We start from the raw sequence: 22,207 nt of genomic DNA on the forward strand, positions 1-22,207 counted from the left end.
CATCGCACTGAACAATATATGCACCACCGATCCACAAGGCTCTGTAGATCATCATTTAGGACCTCAGCAATATTTCGCCGCGATACCATGTTGAACGATAAGACTCGGTTCAACAGGAAGTAATGCTCTCGCGTTTCGATATGAGAAGTTTCTTAGGTGCCCTGTTGGTTTATGCACTAGCTAACAAAACATGGGCTTTAAATAGATTCAAGCATACGTGTGCCAATAAAGGGACTCCAGCATCTCTATTTAGCATTCAATTTCTGTGCTAATAATGCAGAAGGCCGCCGGAGCTCTTATATCTTACTTCCGACATGTGCATTGCAGTCTGAACGTTAGAAAGACATATGGCTCTATTTTCTTAAAAAGCCAAGTTCACTTCAACTGAGAATAACGCACGTCTTTGCTACAGGCAATATGGTCGCGCCTGCTCCAACAATGTTTTGCCAGGGTTCTCATCTCGCCAAAATACCGTAAATGTATGTTGCGGCTGAAATTTTGCTCCTGAATACCGACGATAGTGGGCTGCGGCCCATTATCGTCGGTATTCAGGAGAAAAATTTGCATTTGGCTCTTATGGATTAGAACATTTCATTTGGGATTGAATTAGCTCATACAAGAAGTCTAAATCGCAGTGAATAAACGATATTGGAATATTTTGCGACAACATTAACGCCATCCTTGTGCTTCCGTCGATGCCGTCCTTTGTTGCATGGGCGTTATGGTGATGACAGGACTTGTAGAGCGAGTGGTCCTTTCAGAGGACAGGCACACCATTCTGGACTATCGGTAGCGTTTGCTTGTTCTTGGCATCTATTGAAGGCCTTCAAAACAGCTGTAGCTCTTCTTCTTCTTAACTCTTTTTATGTCGGGCCGTTTGGGATCCTTTCGTCAAGGAATAGGTCGGATCTCAATATCTTTATTGCAGTTGTGTTCTATTTCAAATATACCGTCTTGGAGCGAAAAAAGAACATGATAGTGCGGCGCAAGACTCGAAAAGAAACACTAAGAGGCAAAAAGAAGTAGGAAAGTCGGCATCTTACTCTTTATACTCGAAGTTTGCCCTACAACATCATGCCCTTCCGTATGTACTGTTGTAACCGGCAATACAAGGGACCGCCCTGCAAGGGACGTTCATCAGCGTACCTGCCATACGCTGTCCCCGTTCCACAGGAACGCGGGAAATCACCTGGTGCGCTACGAGGAACGCGCATCGGCAGGCCTGTTATACGCAGTCGGCGTCTACCGCGTGCTCGGACCGAGATAAAAGGAGCGCGTCGGGTGTGCGCTGGGGACTCACTGGCCTTCGCTCGCCCTCTTGCCTCTCTCTGGGCCCTTGTGATGTAAAGCATCGCAGCAGTTCTTCGCCGGAACCTCGGTGGCAGCCTCAACCCCTCCTCGGTCATATCAGTACCAACTCGCCCAAGGAAAAAGTAATTGAGAAACGAAAGCACGATAGGAAACCAATTAGGACACAAATGAAACAGATTGGATGCGGCCATGCTGGTTGTTTTGGTCACGATCATTGACGAAGCGCTGGTTTTAAAAAAATGGCTCAGTTTGATCCAAACAGATGCAGGATTTGGCTCATTTTACATTTAAAACAGCTTTTTTTTAGTTCGCGTTACAATAAGGAATTGCCCCATTTTGATTACAATTGCTTTAACTGTAAAATATACTTAGGCGCGCTTCACGCTCCCGTGAAATTTAGCCACAATTCGGTTTCAGGATTTCGCTCTTTTAGAAAAAAAGAAAAATGCCACATGTCCAGAAACTACAACATAATGGATCCGGAAGAGTTGTAAATTTATCGTGAACAAACGCGTGTCGTCTCCTGCAAGTTATTAAGAAGTGTTCTTATTAATGAAATAAGGAAATCAACCACACATCATAGCATGATACTGCTGATAAAGCTTTGAAGATTTCCTCTGCTTATGTGAATCCTTTGTATTTGTTGTTAGACCCATCAGAAAAAAAACGAATGCCTGTTTCACAGAAAGTGTTTTACTGGACAAGCAGCGTTCTTTCTTACTTAAGTCCTTTTTACACGCAGCCTCCTAATAAGTAGCATTGCTTGTGGCAATTTCAGACAAGAGGAAGCCATTGGGAGACGCTGTCCTGCCACCCACCGCCCAAGATGTGCAGAGGAGAATCAGGACAAAGGTATTTGCCTCCTAGCTTGTTTAGTCTTGTGTCTTGTGAATATATTAACTCGAAGATCGTGAATAGAGCAGTTCATTCGTGCACATTTAACAGGACAATGTTTAATTGAGGAAGGTGATTTCACATTTCCGGTAGATAAGAATGGCAAGATGCGTGGTAATATTTACTCCAGTAACATTTATTGCCGGGACACGCGTTCTCATTTTTGTGTAGGTGGTCCGCACATTTACACTGCGAAGCTGTACAACCGCTTAGTTGCACTGCTTATGGCAGTCCGGCAAAGTACCATTTCCGGAATATCTTTGTTTACTGCTCTCTATCACTTTCACCAAATGTGTATACGGACGGCTTTAGTTTTGCCTATGTACCACACTCGAGGTCAGGTAGGTATGAATAGTTAAGCATTACGCCGTAAATTGCACCCAGCTGTCAGCAATTTCCGGCAAATTCCTGAACTATATGAAGAAAGCGTGCCATACTGTACAAAGACGCATTTCCCACTACAACTTTATTGCTCAGGAAAAAGCAGCAAAAAACTTGCTTTCAAGAATAGCTTTGTCTCTCATATCTGAGGTCAAACGGAATTCGTGATCACGCTTATCTCGTACGTTTTCCGTTCGTTATATTTATTGTAAGTGTCACACATTTCGGCTGTCACAGCTGTGTCGACTATTCTGGTCCAATTTTTCCGAGCATGCCCATTGCCGTGATCTCCTTTGAAAAAAACGAAGCTGCCATCTTGAACGACCACCGATGTACGAAGATTCATCCATAGCCGATGGCGTTGCTTGATGGAAGGATACCGTGCTTTCAGCGTAGTCTGCATGCGGGAGATTCGTTCTTTTAGTGATTTTTTGAAGTTTGCCCCGTAATACGGTTTACCGAAGTTGCTTGAGCAAAGCAGCTGTTAATATTACTGAAAAATATTGGACAGGTTTTATTTGTTGTTTGATGTAGAAGAGCTAGGGCAGCGGCTTCAACTGCATTTCGGCTCCTACTCGAATTTGTACCATAGCAGCCTAGTTTAACCACAAGAAATTTATTTATTTATATGAAAAGATAGCGTCGCTCGCCGATGAGTGTTAACTAAGCGCAATACGCTAATCACTTTATGATATTTGTAATTATCAGCCGTACTTCGGCTTTCGGCCTCATTACTTTGTTCAACAATTTGACGTGCATTCCGGCCATATACATCAGGTACAAAATCATCAATCTTGCGCGAATGGTTTTCTTCTCCCGGCCATTGCTACATCGGCGAATGACTCGTATAACGGCGTGCTTCACGTAGCATAAATCAAATATTGTTAAAAGTGGCAACACAATGAAGCCGAGAACATGTGGTTTGCTGTCAAGGGTCGATATGTAGTGTATATGTATATCGAAACTAATTAGTTAATTAACTAAGTTTCACTTCATAGCTAATTTCATTTCGTTACATTCTAGAGAGCATTCCAAAATGGCCGATAAAATTTGTCGGATCGGTTCTTTGTGGAATAAAACCAAGTGACGGCGCTCGTAGACTACCGTACTGCAGCGCTCTCAAACGTGTTTTTAGCGAGCAACCGGCGCGCGGACCCTTGCGAAATTAGCGAGCGCGGCTCTAGGCATCGGCTTCCCAGTGCGTCAACATTTCTGACGGCTGCACACGGCAGGGAAACTCCGTCGTGCCTGATAAGCGATAGGTTGACGGTCCGCGCACCAATGGATTCGCTCGAAGCACGGTTTAGAGCGCTGCAGTACGGTAGCGTATGAGCGCAGTCGCCTGATTTTACTTCATACTTTACAGGCGTTGTTTAAACCCTGGAAGAAATCACCCCGAAGAATATTTCGTTCCAGTTACGTGAAACAACCTTACAATCTACCATGTACCTGATCAGAAAGTTACTTGTAGCTTATAGTCACAACTCTGTTTACACGACCCCCAAACCACCGCCGACATTCTTATGAACATTTCAGTGCAGCGAACGGAGAGTAGAGAAGGAAATAGTGAAAAGAGCGATGACCGCATTTCGATCATCAAACACGTGTAATTCCGCTATTACGGCACCTTTTCAAAAAATTCACATGGCTACATGTTCGTCACACAGTCGTTCGTGCACAACTGCAACAAAATAATTATATTTCAACCTGTGGGCGGTATACGACCACTTTAAAATATATGTACACAGGTGGCGAAGGCAGGCAGAATGACGGCTGCCTAGCAATCCCAACAATGGCGTCTTCCTGCTCCTCGTGACTGCAGCCACGCTCTGGCGGCTGTCGCCTGTCGCTATTGAATGAGGTCGTATATATTATTGCTTTACCCAGTGAAATCGACACTACGAAACTGATCTTTGCCGTGGCCCATTGTTCGAAATCTGCCGCCTTGCGGGATCTTTTCCTCAATCCCTGTATGTAACGAGTCGTTCATTTAAATTCGGACGTTTTTTTATGTGAATGGCTTCTGTTCATTGTTTCTAGGGCTATGTTCAAGTGATCCAGCCTAGTCTAGGCGCAAGCCATGCTGACCGCTGATCACTGCGAAGGAGAATGTCGGTCGCTGTTGTCTAAAATTTAAGAGCCTTCTTACTCAGGTGTGCCGTAGTCCGATCGACATTGTGGTAGAGTGTGCATTCAGATGACCCATGTGTTTGGCAATGGAAATGACTCAATGTAGGTGAGGCTGGATAGGCATGACCTTCGTTCTTGCGCCCCTTGTTCGCAGCCTGTGCCGTTGTGTCGCTGTCCATCTGGGCGAACGGCAGCGGGCAACAGCGCTGGTTGTCCTGCCACTTCAGCGTGACCCGGAGCGGCGGAAGCACGCGGCCGCTGAAACCGGCGCCGGTCGCTCTGGAGCAGCGCATTCCGGAACGCGGCAACCGTTCCCGGAACTGTGCCGTCTGCGCGTGCAGCGTCCTGTAACGCAAGCAGCGAAGTCCGCATGAGCGGGCGTAAAGACTGTGCCTCGATCACCAGCCGGTGATTGAGGCACAGTTTGCGGTCGCAGACTGGGGGGGAAATACGGCAACCATTATTCCCAGGCATAACAATATGTTTCATTTTATTTATTTCATGTGTGCGTATTGTATAAAATGGTTTGATTTGCGAAACCTGTCTCCCTGTCTGGTTCCCATGGTGTCACTCAGGGGAGTAGCCAAGGGGGGCGTTGGGGTTTGAACCCCCCCCCCCCTCCGCCCGAAATTTTTCAGTTTTGCTTGCGTATATATACACGCACACATACAAACGCACGCACGAACATACATAAAGTATGGTTGAACACCCCCCCCCCCAAAAAAAAAAAAAAAAATTTCTGGCTACGCCCCTGGTGTCACTATTTGCTCAGAGTAGACGAAAAATCCTTCAAAGGGGCAACGCTGGAGCCAACGTTTCGACAAGTGGTCTCGTCTTCTTCCAGGCACCAACTGCTTACCTTAGCGCGTGTATGGGTATATGCTTGGTATACTCTCCCCAGTCCGAAGCGTGGAGGAGGATAGGCCAATTGCGGAAACAGGGAGGGTGATGATAAGATGGGGGAGAAGAAAACATAGGAGGAGGTATTGAGATAAGCGTCCAATTGGGTGTGTAAAGGGAAAACATTGAAATAAAAGAGCGAAAAATGGAGTAGGGACTGGAATGCATTCTCCGTGTCGTGCCTTTGTTCGCGTCGAAAGGGTAGAAGATCGGTGGTTTTCCGCTGCATCGTGACCGTCACAAGTAAGTAACAGCTGACAATGATAATTTCGTGGTGATGAAAAACCGTTAGAAATTCTTGCATAAAAGTCTTGAGTGTCACTGTTCTTTGTTGCGTAGGTACACTGTAAAAAAGATCGTTATTTTTACGACCAATATCGCGTAAAAAATGCGGTGTCGCAATCGTAAGCGTAAACTACAGCATTCTCGCCGTATACCATACCCCGCGCATGCGCATTGGCTTGTGGGAGTGAAGAAAGGAAAGTGTAAAGAAGAGTGGCGTCATGTCCGCGCCTTCAATTTCCCGCCACTCATGCACGCGCGTGGACGCTGCGACGAATGCTTGGCGCGCCGGCGCACCTTGTGTTACGGTACGCGCGAGAAACTGGGCATGCGCAGAGCGGCGCAGTTACGGCAAGGACAGCCGGCTCGGCGCCCGGTGCGTCACCGGTCTCGCCATTTTTGAAAGCTCTGCAATCGGTGCTGATTGGGAAGCCGTTCGGCCACGTTTGTACACCCGATGCAAGTACGTCGCATTTTTTTCTGAAAACTTGATCGCGCAGGGACGTGTGTGAATGATATGTGTGCTCTGGAAGTATCAGAAAGCCATTTCGTTTTAGTGGCTGGATTTTGTGCACTTGCTGGCATGACTTTCTCGAATAGACGTCTTGCTTTGTGTTTGCACCGGATGCACTGCGTGTACTTCGCCCTGGATGGGTACGAGCCGACTAAGTGCGCGATTATTTTTGTTGTATGTGATAATGCGAAACAGCATGAATGTGAACCTTCGAGAGTTACAGTTATAAGCTGGCGTTTGACCAGAAGCGGTACCACTTGTACCGGTCACACACAGCACGCCGTCAATATTCACTACATTCAACAGGTATGTAGTTATTTTCAACGGCGTGTTGCGTGCCAGCAGTGTAAGGTGGTTTGAAGTTTCCACATGTGCGCACTTGGTGCGGTGCAGTTTCGAGTTCGCGCTGTTTCTGTCACGAAAAGCAGCCTGAAACGGTACGGAAGCATAGTTGCGGAAGCATTTTTTTCTTGGTTGTAGTGCTGTAATATTTGTTGCTTCATGCTGTGTAGTTAGGTTAATAGCTTTTTCTGTATCAGCAACTTAAAGAGGATTGAGTTTCTACGTGTGCGCGCTTTTGCTGCGCTACGGTTTCGAGTTCTAAACTGCTTTGGTATGCGTTGACTTTCCGAGGCTGCAGCGAAAGAGAGATCGAACGGTCTCTTTCACTTAGTACATATTCTGTTAGCTGCGTCGTTAGCAACGTTTTTTTTACATGTATTGCAGGTTGCACGTACGCTTTTTAAAGTGTTATAGCTGGCAGGGTGACTTTTCCGAACTGCATTCCGAACTGCATGTATGCCTAACTGTTGGATGCGTGTTGATTGGATTAGATGTTTGTTGAAGTTATGCAGAGCAAGTTAGAAGGTTGCAACTGTAAGTTGTTACTTGAATAATTCATTGGCTTTGTATTTAACCTAGATTATCAAAATACATTTGTATTTCAGCTCTGGATGGTTGTATATTTGCAAAATGTGCACCTGCTCTGTGCGCACACTGAGCACAGGAATATACTTTGCGTTTCGTCGAAGCTGCAAAATGTGAGGAATATTCTTGAAATGAAAACTTATCATACTTAAGGACACTTAGCATGATTTTGTTGCAGGTGCATCAGCATATCATACAGGAGCTGTGTCATTACGCACAATTCATTAGCACTAGTTTAATTTGTTCTGGCATTTAGTTGCACACTACATGCTGGAATGAAAAATGGAACTGCTTGAACTATTAAGAATGTCATTTCATTGTCAGTGCTCTTAACCCTAGATGGTGACCTGTGGAACCCAGAGGAGTACTTCTTGATTGCCACGTGTTGGAGCGGCTGGAGAACTTCACTACAGTATTGTGCATAATATTCACCAGTTATTTTTTTTTCCTTTCATGCCCGTTATGCTGAAAGATTGTAGTCTACCCTGGAATTTGTTCAAAGGTGTGTATTTGAACAATTCTGGTGAGCGTTTTGTTCTCCCTTTTGTAAAAAAAAGCTGCTCACATAAGCATTGTTTTTTTAATGTTGGTGTCAAGGCATCTGCAAAAATGGTGTCTTGTCCTTGCTGTGGCATCTGCAAGTATGCTACAGATTTTCTCTTGAAAACGCCTCCGAATAGTAGCCTGCTGTACCTATAGTCCAGGCACTTTACAGCAGCTCTAAGGACACATGGTTATTGTCAGTGAAAGTCATCTGTGTCTCTTTCTGACCATGAGGACGTTTGCCTGAAAACAAAATACACGTTTACTGTGAGAATTGTTCGAAAACGTTTTCCTCCTATTTGATTCCAGCTCTCTGATTTGATTCAAACTCATTACTTCTATGAGGGGAAAGTTCCCGTGACCTTAGTATTCAAATAACTGGCGGTAAAGGCCTGGCCGCTGTCTGTGGTCCACACCCAAAATTATTGCAGTGCACCTGTGAGATGGCCGGTAATCTCGGCGCTTGAACTACACGTTTATATTTTCTAGCTTACAAAAACTCTATATTTAGTAACAAAACTCTCTCAGGGCGCATTCATTTGCCATTGAACGCCAACTTTTTGCCCTGAATGCCTTTTTTGAAGCTCCCAGTTATAATCAGTGTTCCATAGTTAAAGCTCCCAACTTCTGTACTTGCTCGTTCATGCTCAATGCTCATTTTCAGCTTGGACTGAAACAAAAGTCAGGTCTTTACAAATATTGCACAATCCACATACGTACCCAGAGGTGCATCAGTGCATAAATATGTACATCATGCCCTGAATGGTATCTCGTAGGCTGTTGCAGTAAAGAGACGTCTTTTTTTTTTTTTACTAATAATGATCATGCCTTTATTGAGGGGTGTCGGGGGTTCAACGTCCCAATGTGACGTTAAAAGTGACGCCCGACATTTAACGCTCCACTCTGACGTCCCACCATCCTGTAGCACTCCTTAAGGTCTTTTCATCTTCGGAATTCAAGTTGGCAGATGGTGCCAGTGAGCGCGCGTTCAACTAGTCAGCAGTGTCGTGACATGAGTTTAATGTTGCTTCTGATGACGAAGAATTTTTTGGTGCAAATACAACTTTGGCTAAAGAGGACCATGGCTCATGATATGTTTGTGAACACAAGGTGACATATAAGACCTATTTTCCAAGTGTTCCCAGATATACCGCAGATATTCCGAGCAGCAGGCCAAGGGAAGCTTGTACCTGTTGCATCACTGGCGGGCGCCTAGAAGCAGCGGGGATCGAACCTCGCACCATCCGCATATGAGGCAGATGCTTAAATCACTAAGTGGCAGCATAAGAATCAATACTAGTGCAGTGAAACTTTGCTGCAGAGTAGTGGTTAGCATTTATACAAGATTGGGTGATTTCTTAGAAGGAGCAATATCTGTATAAACAACATTTATAATAGCCTTGAGACACCAAATTTTAACCTTTAGAACGTGCATAACTTCTTGAATGCATTTTTGAAATTACTACGAATCTAGGTACAAGCTCATGAGTAGCTTCATTACTGCAATATTCAGCATCGTTTTTTCCTGATTTTGGTACAGGGCACTTTTTGGTATTAACCCAGACCATGGAAGCAAGGCTAACAAAAAAAAGAAGGAAATAGAATTCAAAAGTCTTCAGTTTTACAAAAAAATCATGGATTCTGAATGGAATGTTTAGGTGAGTAGCACAATTCCTGACTGCATTTTCTTGAGGTAGAGGTATTGAATCCAACTGACCATAGCAGCTGTCCATCCTACTACTACAGCAAGTGAACTTCACATGTTAAAACTTCTGACTAAAGTCTAGCTTTATAAGTGCAAAAAAGTAAAGGCAACAATCTAAACGCATTTTTTTGGGCAGCTTGGTTCGCTCCATGCCCCAGTAGCTTCTGCTGGAGATGCCACTTGTGCATTTTCCAGGAGTTCTGTATGGATGCAAAATGTTGCAAATACAACCTGGCCTAAAATTATTTTGCTGGTCAATGTTGCTATGAAGACAACTCCAGTTAAAAAGAGAGAAATGTTGGCTTAGAGGAACATAGAAACCGTGAGGAATAAACTAAGTAAGCCTCTGCCATTTTGTCCTCAGACATTCTACTTGTGGCTTTTATACTGTTAGAATACCGATGGGCGCATTGATTACGATGTCATTTGGATAGCTTTCCTAGCTTCAATAGTTTTTCACCTCTTATTGTTAAATTTAATTTCACACAGTCTTGTTAGCGTCAGTCTACCTACTTCTATTTCATTACACGCATCAGAAGTTGACAGTAGTTGATGTGCAGTGACCTGAGAGCAGCTGCCTTACCTGTTTGGAAAGAGAAGTGTTTTGTGGACTTCACGCAATGTAAATAGGGGGTCATCGTTTTGCAACTAGTTTGCAGATGAGGCATATGTCAAATATATATTCTGACCAAGCTAAGTACCGCTTGGAAAAGTGGTAAAATTGCAATTAGCAAAAGTGGCAGGTATAGAGCAACTACCTATGCAATGGTATTTAATGTATCCTTACCAGGTGCGTAGCCAGAAATTTTTTTCGGGGGGGGGGGGGGGGGTTCCACCATCCTTTATGTATGTTCGTGCGTGCGTTTGTATGTGAGCGTATATATATACGCCAGCAAAACTGAAAACTTTCGGGGGGTTTCAACCCCCCAATTCCCCTTGTACGCCCCTGATGCTTACAGGAGACATAAGCGAAATGGAATTGCAGAGTTTTTAAGTAAAAATTTATAGTGAATTTTTCAGCGCTTTGAAGTTGTGTGATCATAACGTTTTATTATTTGAATCACGGGAAAACTTCAGAGGACAGTGGAGAAACAAAAAAAAATGAAGCACTAGGGTGGGCCTAAAAAGGAGTTTGAAGAAAACCAATGTTCAACTGGTAAGGAACAGAACATCAGTTAACCATAAGACGTGAAAGAAAAGAACTGATAAATAAATACATTTGCTTTGACCATGCAGTTACCATTAACCATTACCATTAAGAGAGAAGTAATTAAGAAGCTAAGATTCGGGTGAAATACGCTTCGCCGGTACTCAGAGTCGCGGCTTTCCAGTATGTGTCAGGACGAAAGCTTGCAAAAGCTATATCTTACCACTACTCACCTATATAGGACAGGATAATGGTTGGGGTTGAGATTAAATGAAAGATTACCATGAAAGGGCCAGAAGAGAACCGAATAACCTATGAAATAAATGCTAGTAATGATATAGTTGCTGAAACCATGAAAAATATAGGAATGGGCAGTGCATTAAGTGTAAACAAGATAAACAGATCGTCACTTTGGATGACGGTGTGGATTTGAAGCAATAGCAAGTGTTGTAGTGGTGACAAAAAGGACATGGGAAGCTGAAATTATTAAATCTAGGGCGCTGAGGCTGGTGCAGCTGCTTGGCCACGGTTAATAGAAGGAAAGTTGGAGATGCCTTGTTTCAGACTGGACGTGTTTAGGCTGATGATAGAAGTAAAGCACAGACAGAAGTACTCAGACAACTGTCTCTTTATAAACGATTTCTTCTTTCATATAAAGGGGCTGTGAGAAGACCAATGTCTGAAATCACACTATTCTCTCGGTGCTGTATTGTGCTGTGGCCTCTCATTATATGTTAACAGCCTGAGTACTGTAATTTAAACCTCCATAGCTTAAAACTCGCATCGTAGGTAGTGTTACATTGTCTCTCCACGAGTAGCACAAATATTATACTGTCTTACGCTCTTTTGTTTCTTTTTAGGGGCGAAGCTCCTTAAGGCGGCACCCGTTCGTCCCTCGTAGTCGTAGTCGTAGTGCGTAACCAGTCTTACGCTTTGACCTCCAAGGTGGTGCCGGTGGGAGATTTTTCCTGTGCGTTGTTGAACAATAAAAAATTCGCAGCGTGCGCGTTAACTAAAAGCCGAATTCTTCTGTCTCTCATTCCCCATTAGCAGCCATTGGCATGTTCCAGTAGGAAACGTTAGTAGAAGTAGAAGTGTAAGTGTTAGCTAAAAGCCGACTTCTGTCTCTCATTCCCATTAGCAGCCATTGTTTACCTCCAAGGTAGTGCCTGGTGAGATTTCTCCTGTGCGTGATTAAACAATAAAAATTTTGTTGAAAACGCCGTTGATTGATGAAATAAACCAACGAAAGACGCCAGATGTTTTGTAAAAGCAAAATGAAAGAACGCCAGATGTTTCTAAAGCAAAACGAAAAGACGCCAGCTGCTTAACGAAAGACGCCAGATGTTTTCTAAAGCAATGGTTTTCTAAACAATGAAAATTCACAGTGTACATGTAAAATTAAAGTGAGCTGCAAGTCGTCATAACTCATCGAACCTTTAGTATAAACGCGCCCGATCTCACGTCGGTGATGATGTACTGGGCAGAATTCACGGACGATTCACGGTTTACCGATGAACCTCCGCAGCTTCGCCCACTCATCATCATTCACTCCGTGGATATGCTGTGATTTTTTGCAGATTTTTGAAGACTTAAAAAAGTACATGGTGGATCAAACTGTTACAAAAAGATCATGATAAAGTTATTTCTTTTGCCTGGAATGGACATATGCCAAATGCAGAATCCAGGTGTTTGGAGAATTTTAATAAATAGCAGTATCGCCCATTTCCACTGCATTGCCTTCCTGCACAGCATATTTACACTTCACATTTTTACAGCAGTGTCCCAAACCAAGCATGCAATTTTTAGGCTTTGTCTGAGTGCCATCGGTACCGGTATAGTAGAAATACAGCAGCACTGCAACTGTGTAAATCAGGTCGAATGAATTTACCACTGTGAAACAGCGTGGCCATTGAAGATCAAGAATATCTTTTGTGTACACTACAAATCATCTGCGTTGACACATCTGCATGACTTCCTATCCAGCAGTATGGGTAGCCAGTGACCTATACGTAAAAGGGCTGTTAGTCTTCATTTTGCACTGCAAAAGCTAGAAAACCAGCAAAATGCCGTTGTGCTCATTTCACAGGCCACGTCATATAACGGCCTCAATTTTTTGAAAGTCAGAAAATCTTGGTGCGCATGTTTCACAGTAAACTCGATGTTTTACAGCGGGCTACAACACGAGAAAACGATACTGCTGAGGTTTTACACATCAACGTGTAACGATGAATATACCGTGTAACCACCGTATATTTAACGGCTGAAATACTAGAAAACACAAAATTTGTGCAACGTAGATTTGACGGGCTGTCGTTTATTTTTACGAGAAAAATACTCTGGAGTGAAAAAACAGTGGCAAGATTTTTTCTGTGCGATATCATTATATAGACAGCATGCATGCCGTAAACTTCAAATGCGGGTCACATTTTTTTACGGTAAAAGTTTGGCAGCATCAGCTGCCTGTGCTTTCACCGTGAAAACTACGGTGAATATTTTACAGTGATACCGTGTAGGATGGATCCAAGAGCTCCGTTTGGAACGTTTAGGCCTATACCTATTGGCTGGAGTGGATTAAACTTGACAATGGAATTCTATAGATGGACGTGATGCTCCTCTGCTTTTAACTACAACGACCATTTAAAGGTGTTTGCAAGACTTAGATTTAAGGCAAGAAAGGAATTATATTGGCGGAGGAATTAGAAGTTTCTATTACGTCAGTAGGTGACCCTTGGTTCTTCGGGAAACTATTTTCTAAAGCATTTTTTGCTTGCAAAATATTCGATAATATTTAGAGGGCACTTGGACATTTCGTTATAAATGCTAGCGGCTGGTTGGGCTGCACTTTTCGATCTGTTATAGCTAGGAATAGTAACGCGTTTGGTTTACAAGCTTCATTATAAGCCTCGTTTAGCGCTTCGTGCGGCTAATTTCTTTCAACTAATGTTACCTTTGGAATGCTCAAAGTGGTGAGCGTAGTCATTGTCGTCGCTACAGATCCTGCTTTTAGGCCTAAAGTAATCCAGCTATTGTTGGCTGCTCGCGAAATGTGGTCGCAATAGTAGAGAAAGCAGCAGAATTCGAGAGGCGCCTCACAGATTCAGTGTAGCACTCACGATATTCTAATATGGAAATCCAGGGTGTTGTGAAGAAAGTGAGGGCCTTGCTACTATTAAATGCAAGCATTTCGTCAGGAGCAACGCTACTTAGTTTGCTGTTATGTTCGCGCAATCTATCATTTATGCATCTGCCGGTCTGTCCGATGTAGGACGGTTTCCTTTACCTGCATTGTCACACATGTAAGTGCAGACCTAGGTTTAAAGAAACGGCCATCATGAGTAGGAGTAGGTGCGAGATGACGCGATTAATAATGGAGGCCAGCAGGATTTCAGCGTTTGGTGACGCTTGTGTGAGCAGTCCGTCAATGGCGTTGTCAAATAAGGAACTGGATTACATGTATTCGCGATAAACTGTTTTGCGGATAAGCACTACAAGAAAAATGCGTTTGATACAGTGTTGTCATGTTTGTGATGTACACGTGTAGGTTACAATTTTATGGGTGTCAGAGCTATGCACACGTGACGTATGACCGTGAGAGAGTACATATACTAGCGTGATCAGCTGGTAATAAAATAGTTGTTGAAAGTTAGCGCTGTGGTGTCTCATGCGTCTTCTTTTGTCCGTGTCTTTGGCCTGCGCTACCATCAATTATCATGCAACCATACCAACAAGCCCAAATCGCCACCCTTATCAATATGGTACTGCCTGCGAAGATACCTACAGCGTCTCAAGGGCGGCTTTGGCCTCAGAGCCAATATTTCTAATGCCTCGACTCGGAAGACGAAGACCATGGATGTTTACAGTCATTATGGTGGCCTCGTCATCGACGAGATCAAGCTTTCCGAGCATCTAAATGAATAATCAGCTGGTGAGGAGAGCTTTGCATTCCATATTATTGGAAAGTTCTGTGTGCATAGAGGAATAATCACCACGATTTTGCTCAAGAGAAATGTATTACGAAATATGCATGCGCGCATAAGGTGCATGCTCTGAAAAGTGCTTCTTTTTTTGCGGTAAATCAAGCGAATATTCGCCGTCGCCGACATCTATGTTCTGCATAAATTCAAGTCAAAGCGCTATAAAATCCTATATAACACCAAACGTGCTGTATGCAGTGCATGCGAAGGGGAACCGAAATTGATAATTGTTTTATGCGCGCCGTCTTCGCGTGCTCAATGTCGCTTCATCGGATGTCCGCTACGCAGGACTTTTCAAGAAACTTCTCCAAAAATTCTCACATAAATAGAACTGCGATGTTTGCTCGCTTCCTTCGCGATTATTTTTGCTGTGGTGGCTTGTCTCCTATCTGCTTAACTTCGGCATTAATATCAGCCGAACGTCGACTCGCGTTTATACTCACGTCTAATCACGCATAATTAAAGGCACTAGCGTTCATATGCGAGCTCAGTATTTATTGATCAGATGCGTGAGTTACGGACGGCGAAAAGTACGGAAAGTACTTGATAAAAACCTATTGTGTGTGTCATCTATCAAAATAAAAAGTCCTTACTGGATACCAACCACTAATAAGTCGCATTTGAATGTCGACATGAAAAGGTGCCAAGTGGAGCAGCGAAAATGCGAGATATTGGTGTTAAAGAGCAGTGGCACCATGATAAAAAAAAAGCTAATCATACGCTTACGGACTCATGAGTCGACTCACTCAGACTCAGATCGAGCCGTGAGTCTGAGTCTGAGTTAGTGCGAATGAGTAATATATTGGTGACTTTCAGTCCGAGTGAGTCCGGTCGAGAAAAAACTTGGTGAGTGTGAGTCCGAGTGAGCCCGGTGGAGGAACATTTTGGTGAGTATGAGCCCGAGTGAGCCCAAAGGGCAAATATATTTCATGAGTGAGTCTGAGTGAGCTTCACATTTTTGACCGACCTATGGTTGGCTGTGGCTCGGCGTAGCGTCTTTTAATTCAGCTATCGGATGCGTATGACAGATTGATCAACGTGCAATAACTTTAAACGTGCAGAGACTATCGATCATAGATCACTGCATTGGCCGGATTTTACGGCCCGGGCCCGGCCCGGGCCCGCTTTATGAAGCCCGAGCCCAGCCCGGGCCCGTGGTTCCAAGCGCGGGCCCGGCCCGGGCCCGGGCATACATGACCGAACCCAGCCCGAGCCCGGCCCGGGCCACTCGTTCGAAGCCCGGGCCCGGCCCGGACCCGGGCGTTCATTACTAAACTAATCCAGGGCGCGCTTGTTCATGACCAGGCCAGACCCGGGTCCACTAGAGGATATTAGTTGTTGATGATGATTATTAATGATGCCGAGCGCGTTGTAGCGGGCGATCGGACGGAAAATCCGGTGTGTACATGCATCGAAATGTTGCTTTGGCCGCGGTGGTAGCTCAGCGGTTAAGGTGTCTTGCTGTTAAGTCCTAGGACGCGGGTGCGATTCCCGCGGCCACGGCGGCCGCAATTTGATGGGCGTGAAATGCAAGAACACCCGTGTATATACTTATATTTAGGTGCACCTTAGAGAACTCGAGGTGGTCGAAATTGATCCGGTGCCACTACGGCGTGCCTCGTAATCATATCGTGGTTTTGGCACGTAATACCAAGGAATATAAATGAAATGTACCGTATGTGTCAATACCCCGAATACAAGACCAAAATCGTTATTCCTCCCATGGAAACAACCGTGATCTGGCCCATTGTTAGTGCTGTTAATATATATATATATATATATATATATATATATATATATATATATATATATATATATATATATATATATATATATATATATATATATATATATATACGTGATCTGGCGCGTTTATAAGGAAACCCACCACGATGTACTTGTTACTTTGACAAGGTCTGGTCCAGCAGACGAAGCGTTAGTGAAAATATACAGTGCCAATCTATATATATACTGGTGAAAACAAATAGCACTTCATCTGTTTTTCTATTTTTATTGCTAAGCTTTACTAAGAGCCAGCTCTTTGCACGTGTCACTTCAGCTTGGCACAGTATACCTTAGACCATGCAATGCATAACGTTCGCGTGTGCTCGAAGGCCCGACTTACGCCTTTTAATGAGCGGGTCTGAGTCCGGCCCGGCCCGCAGCCTCAAGCCCGGGCCCGGCCCCGGCCCGCGGCTTCAAGCCCGGGCCCGGCACGGGCCCGCACTTTCAAGCCTGAGCCCAGCCCGGGCCCGACGGAAAACGCTTCGGACGGCCGGGGACCGCGCAGTGCTCTAATCGATCATCTCTTGTGCCGGTGTACCCAATTTCAACACCACCGCAGGACTCTCCAGAGTGCCTCCAGGAGACCCAATTGATGGTCCGCCTTCTACTGCAGGAAATATTTTTGGAGTCTGGCTTCACAGCATATCAGCCCAGAAAGCCAGACGAGCCCTCCTACAGTACTTCAAGGCAACAGAATTGAGCGACCGCCTGTCATACAATCATCTGTGTTTTTGTGTGTGTATTGTGAAATGTGCCTCTTTCTTTCTATTTTTTACTGCCTAATTCCCCGCCCCATGAGTAGGGTAGCAACATGGAATGTAGCTAACCTCCCTCTCCATTCTCTATTCGTTCTCTCCTTCTCCTTTGTGCAAAACAGCAGTTCAGCAGAAGATGAAGCGTTGAGGAAACGTTTCAACATGGAGGCTCGTCTTCGTCAGAGCCCTGACGGAGCCTAGAGTCGCCTTGTCGAATTGTTGCGTTGAGCGACATTCCCTTTTCGACAATTACTCTTCACTTCATACTTGTGTTTCATTCTGTAGAGCTACTTGAGACGGCGCTTACATATTGCACAATGGCTGTGCCAGACACTCAGTTTTGTCATATTGCATTGTTAGTTGTTTGACAACAATTTCGCGAATGATGACTCGTGCAACAAAAAACTGAGTTTTAGAAGGTTGAATATTGTATAGCTGCATTTTAGCTACCGCGATATTTTGTCTTCTTTTGCCGCTTCAGTATAATGTTGCCTAGTCGCATGCCATATATCATTTTGTGGTTTGTACGTTTTTATGCTGTACAGGAATCGTTGCTGTTTTGCATAATCAATTACAACATCACCACTTTTATCTGCTAATCTATTCAGCTCTCACTGTGTAATAGTACTTACAGAATAAAGTAACTGTACTCACTATAACGGACGGCTTCCTTTAAACGTGCACTGATTGCATGCACAGAAACAAAACAGCAGAAAAAAGGGATACTGTATGACGTCTTAAAAACGTTTAAAAACGTCTTTTCAAAGACAGTGCAACGGGATATTTTAGGTATCCGGCAATCTGCTTTATAAAATGGGTTGTTTTGCGACGTTTTTAAAACGTTGTCTAGGTGGTCTCAAGAACGGATTCTAGCCAGACATTAAACAAGATATACGATGTCTTCTAGACGTTTTAATTGTCTCGGATAAACGTTTATACAACGTCAATTATCCGTCTTGTGTTACCTGGGAAACGATGTTTATGAAGGCTTTAAAATTTCACCGTCCCACTTTTCACCGTCGGAGTATGCGCAAGTGGACCTCAACGTGCCTTTGATCACAACGAATGTGAGCTCCCAAGATGCTTCGTCGACTGGACTACAGCGCCTTCCGCTCCGACTTCGGACACTGCACCTAAAGAAGAGCATCACCCGAGCATCCTTTTAGAGGGCGCGTCGGCTGGCCGCCCGTGAACAGGATGTCAAACCCGTTCTCTTATTTCACGCAGGTGAGCAACAAGTACTCATCAGTTAAATCTAGTGACCGATGTTTAATTCAGCTCACGTGCCCACGTCGCTTGTGTGCTTTGTTTCACTACGCGAAAAACATCGTGTATTCTTCTCTGATGCTTTGTGGTAATGTAGAGCCCAATCCAGGGCCTGAAACGGAAAAGATGCTGCGTGAACTTCTTGAAAGTCAATAAACAATGCATAAGAAACCAGAGAAGGTGGAAAACAAGCTTAAGAATGTCGAATACTCAGTGGCAATGGTTAAAGAACTCGATGCTAAAATTGCGCACTTGGAACAAACAGTGACACAGTTAGATACAAAGTTGACTGAGCTCGAGGACAGGAGCAGGCGAAGCAGTCTTCTTGTCTTCGGCGTTTCAGAGCCGACTGGGGAAACGCCACAATCACTAGCGCAGAAAGTGATTGATGACATATTTCGACATACATTTGAAGTGAACACCCCCTGTGCTTTCCTTGGCGTTATTGTCTGTTAGTTCTCATTAATATTGTGTCTAACATTTGAAGTGAAGGTATCCTCTGTAGAGTGAATTCATAGAATTGGCCGTCAGCGTACTAACAAGCCATGCCCTGTGATTTTAAAGTTGCTTGAACATCGCGGAAAAGTTTCCATTCTGAGCAACTGCTTTAAATTTACTTGAGAAGGTGACGAAGCACGCCCTAGAGGTCCACATATACTTTCTTGCATTGAAGTTTAAGTACTTTGACGCCCATACATGGAGGCGTCGAAGTTGCGCGGCTGCGGGTCTTGTGCAGCCGTCTGTCTATCCTTCACATATAGCGCTTTTTAGCGAGCGCAAAAAACACCACAAGGCTGTGGCGTAGCCAGGGGGGGGGGGCACATCGTGCCCGTGCACCCCCCCCCCCCCATTTTTTTTCTCCCATGGGATAGAGAGCACAAAATGACACTAGTCCACACTTCGCTACCCGGACCCCATTCAGACAAAGGAATTGCCCCCCCCCCAACCCGGAAAAAAATTCTGCCTACGCCCCTGCCACAAGGCAGACGACAAAAGAAAGCGCTTTGACCTGTCTTGTGGTGACTTTTTTTTTGCGCTAGAAAAGCACTATAGATTCACCCCAGCTAGCCCGTAAACGCATCCTTCTCACATTTCAGCGCCTGGCAGGCTGACTCACGCACCTTTACTGCGCGCAGATATGCTTTATTGCCTCAAAGCGTTGACTCTTGGGCCAGATTGTGCATCATGTATCGTTGAGAGGAAAACAAGGCGGGAAGAAAGGTTGTGGGCAGGACACATGCTCATTTACAACTGGAGTTTAATTAAAGTTTTCCAAGGAAGCAGAAGCGGCGTAAATAACTACTTTATAAACAAAGCTCATACGTAGAAGCAGGCAAACGTTTTTTAGATACTAATGCCTAGTAAGACAGATACGTTTTTTATCTGTCAGCGCAACTGACGAAACACTAACACATATATCTGATAGTACGTGTGTTCGGCCAGCCCCAGCTATTTGTCTCGCCAGTCTGTCAGTTATCTTATTTATAATTGTCGCATTGTTAAGGAGTGGTGAGCAACCGCAATGTTTGATGTGTGCTAGCAGGAACAATTATTCACTATAGCCTTTAATTAAAGACGACGACTGTGGACAACCGGCTGCCTGAGCCGGTAATTGCCAGGCAACTACTTCGGGATCCGATGACATAAGCTTCTCGGCTCTTCTGCACCGTTGAGCAGCATTTGCGCTCTCCTTCTCCATGGCGTTACCCACCTGCAAACGCCAGTCAGAGGCGCTATCAAGAGGCTCCAGCGCAGGGTCAGACGGCGACTGCACAGCGAAGGCGAATAGCTGCGCGCCCGCCGAGGCCAGTGTGTCTGCCATGGCTACGACGTCACTCTTCTCGAATGCGCAGACCAGCAGTGGCGAGTCGCGCGCGCCGGCGATAGTGTGTCTACCGCGGCTACGACGCCACTCCTCCCGAACGCGCAGACCAGAGCGGCGAGCCGCGCGCGGTGGCGGCGGAGAGCGCGTGAGATGCCATATCCAGTGAGCCAGCTGTGTGACATCACTGATCCTCGCGCATGCGCAGCACGGCTCGTGAGGATCCACGCGAAATCGGCTCCGGCTAGGCAAGTGTAGCTAACGCTACAAAATTCTGAAGCACCCGACAGAGGAAGCGAACTAGCGACCCCTCGCCCCCCAGCATGCTGCGTTAGACAATTCAACCACATTCCATGTATGCGCCGGCGAAAGAACGGTGAGCTATTGACGTTTACCTTTTACCGCTGGTGGTATGGAGATCTCGGAGGAGCTTGGGCGTGTTTTCTATCCCGCAACGCTCCTACCATTCAATTTGAAAACTGCCTTTGGACGCGCACGACAAAATGGCTCCTTCTGTACCCACTCGTAATGTGGAACGAAAGAAAAGAACACTGGGCACACTTTGCGCCTGACGGTCCCGTGTGGCAGGAGACGCAGATGGTTCACTCCACGCGCCGCAGTTTTAAAGAAAAAGAATTATCTAAGAGCGTCTCATTCTATGTTGTCCACAAGCAGTCTTGGCCAATCCCCCAGAGTGGGTATGTGCCATAGTTTGCATACAAACATTGTCGACACTTGCAGCGCGTTGCTCAAGCACAAAGACGTAACAACTGCGACAGTTCAGTTCACGCTTGTCCAGTGTATACCTGTGTGTTAATTTCGGGTGTCCTTCATTGTGCTTCAGCGGCGCGCTGCAAGTATCGAGCTGCTTGTCGTTTTTCGTATGACATTCCAATTTCTTGTTATCGCATTCATTCCTTCGCCCTTGCGGTGAAACTGTGACTTTTTTTTACAGCGAAAGGTGTTATGAGATCACAACAAGGGCCGTTTTTGGCACCGTAGTTGTCCGCCGCCGCCGCCGCCGCTGCCGACGCCGCCGGTGTCCGTATCCACTATCTCGCGAAACAAGAAAAGACGAAATAAGAAAAAAATATCCAGGATCGAACGAGAATTGAACCTAGGCCCTGTGCGTGACAGCCCTGTATTCTACCTCAGAGCTACGCCGCTGCTTGAATCTGATTTGCAAAAAGACCCTACACAGGCTTCATGTCAGGAATAAACCATAATAACCTGTGTAATGTAGTGTGGTAGATGAGTAAAATAACAACCAGGCGTCACACAACGCGAATTCTGTAACCAGGCGTCACACAATGCGAATTGCGCTACGAGTGCGTTGTTGCATGCTTCCAACGCATTACAAAGAGCTCTAGCTGCCATCATTCTTCATCTTCATGAGCCACAGCATCAACAAAGGGCACATAATGCCTTACATGTGTTTAGCGGGTACCACGATTGACGAAAAATTGCATAGTGGCTGCTTCCCTACTTTACAAAAATTATGATGATTTATAGCGTAGTGGGTTCCTCGCAAGTGCACATCTATTGGTTGCCAAGGAAGCCCATAAAGCTCTCATGATCAATTTCCTCAGGGTCTCAATAAAGTTAGTCCCCTCTCTCTCTTTCTCAAGTTAACGTATGTTATAAAGCGTGGTGGGAGAGTGAAATAACGACCGGGCGTCACACAATGCGAATTACGTAACTAGTGGGTCGTTTAAGGTTCCAACGAATTACAAAAGGCTCAGCCATAATTCTTCTACGTCATGAACCGCTGCATCAACGAAGTGCACATAATGCCTGACAGATGGTACCTCGCTTCTCCGCAGAGTTACGAATAATGTCGTGGTGGGTGCTTCACAACTTCACAAAAA

The 22,207-nt window shown here is 45.0% G+C and overlaps 1 long non-coding RNA gene across 1 annotated transcript; it reads left to right on the forward strand.

Annotated features, from left to right (window-relative positions):
* Positions 1-8,888: 8,888 nt before the first annotated feature.
* LOC125757887 (uncharacterized) lies at positions 8,889-12,453 on the forward strand. The gene is made up of 3 exons (XR_007415555.1): positions 8,889-8,992; positions 9,423-9,540; positions 12,315-12,453. It is a non-coding gene; the product is annotated as an uncharacterized LOC125757887 (long non-coding RNA).
* The last annotated feature ends 9,754 nt before the right edge of the window (positions 12,454-22,207 follow it).

Source organism: Rhipicephalus sanguineus, chromosome 1 (assembly GCF_013339695.2).
Source record: "Rhipicephalus sanguineus isolate Rsan-2018 chromosome 1, BIME_Rsan_1.4, whole genome shotgun sequence".
Classification (NCBI taxonomy): domain Eukaryota; kingdom Metazoa; phylum Arthropoda; class Arachnida; order Ixodida; family Ixodidae; genus Rhipicephalus; species Rhipicephalus sanguineus.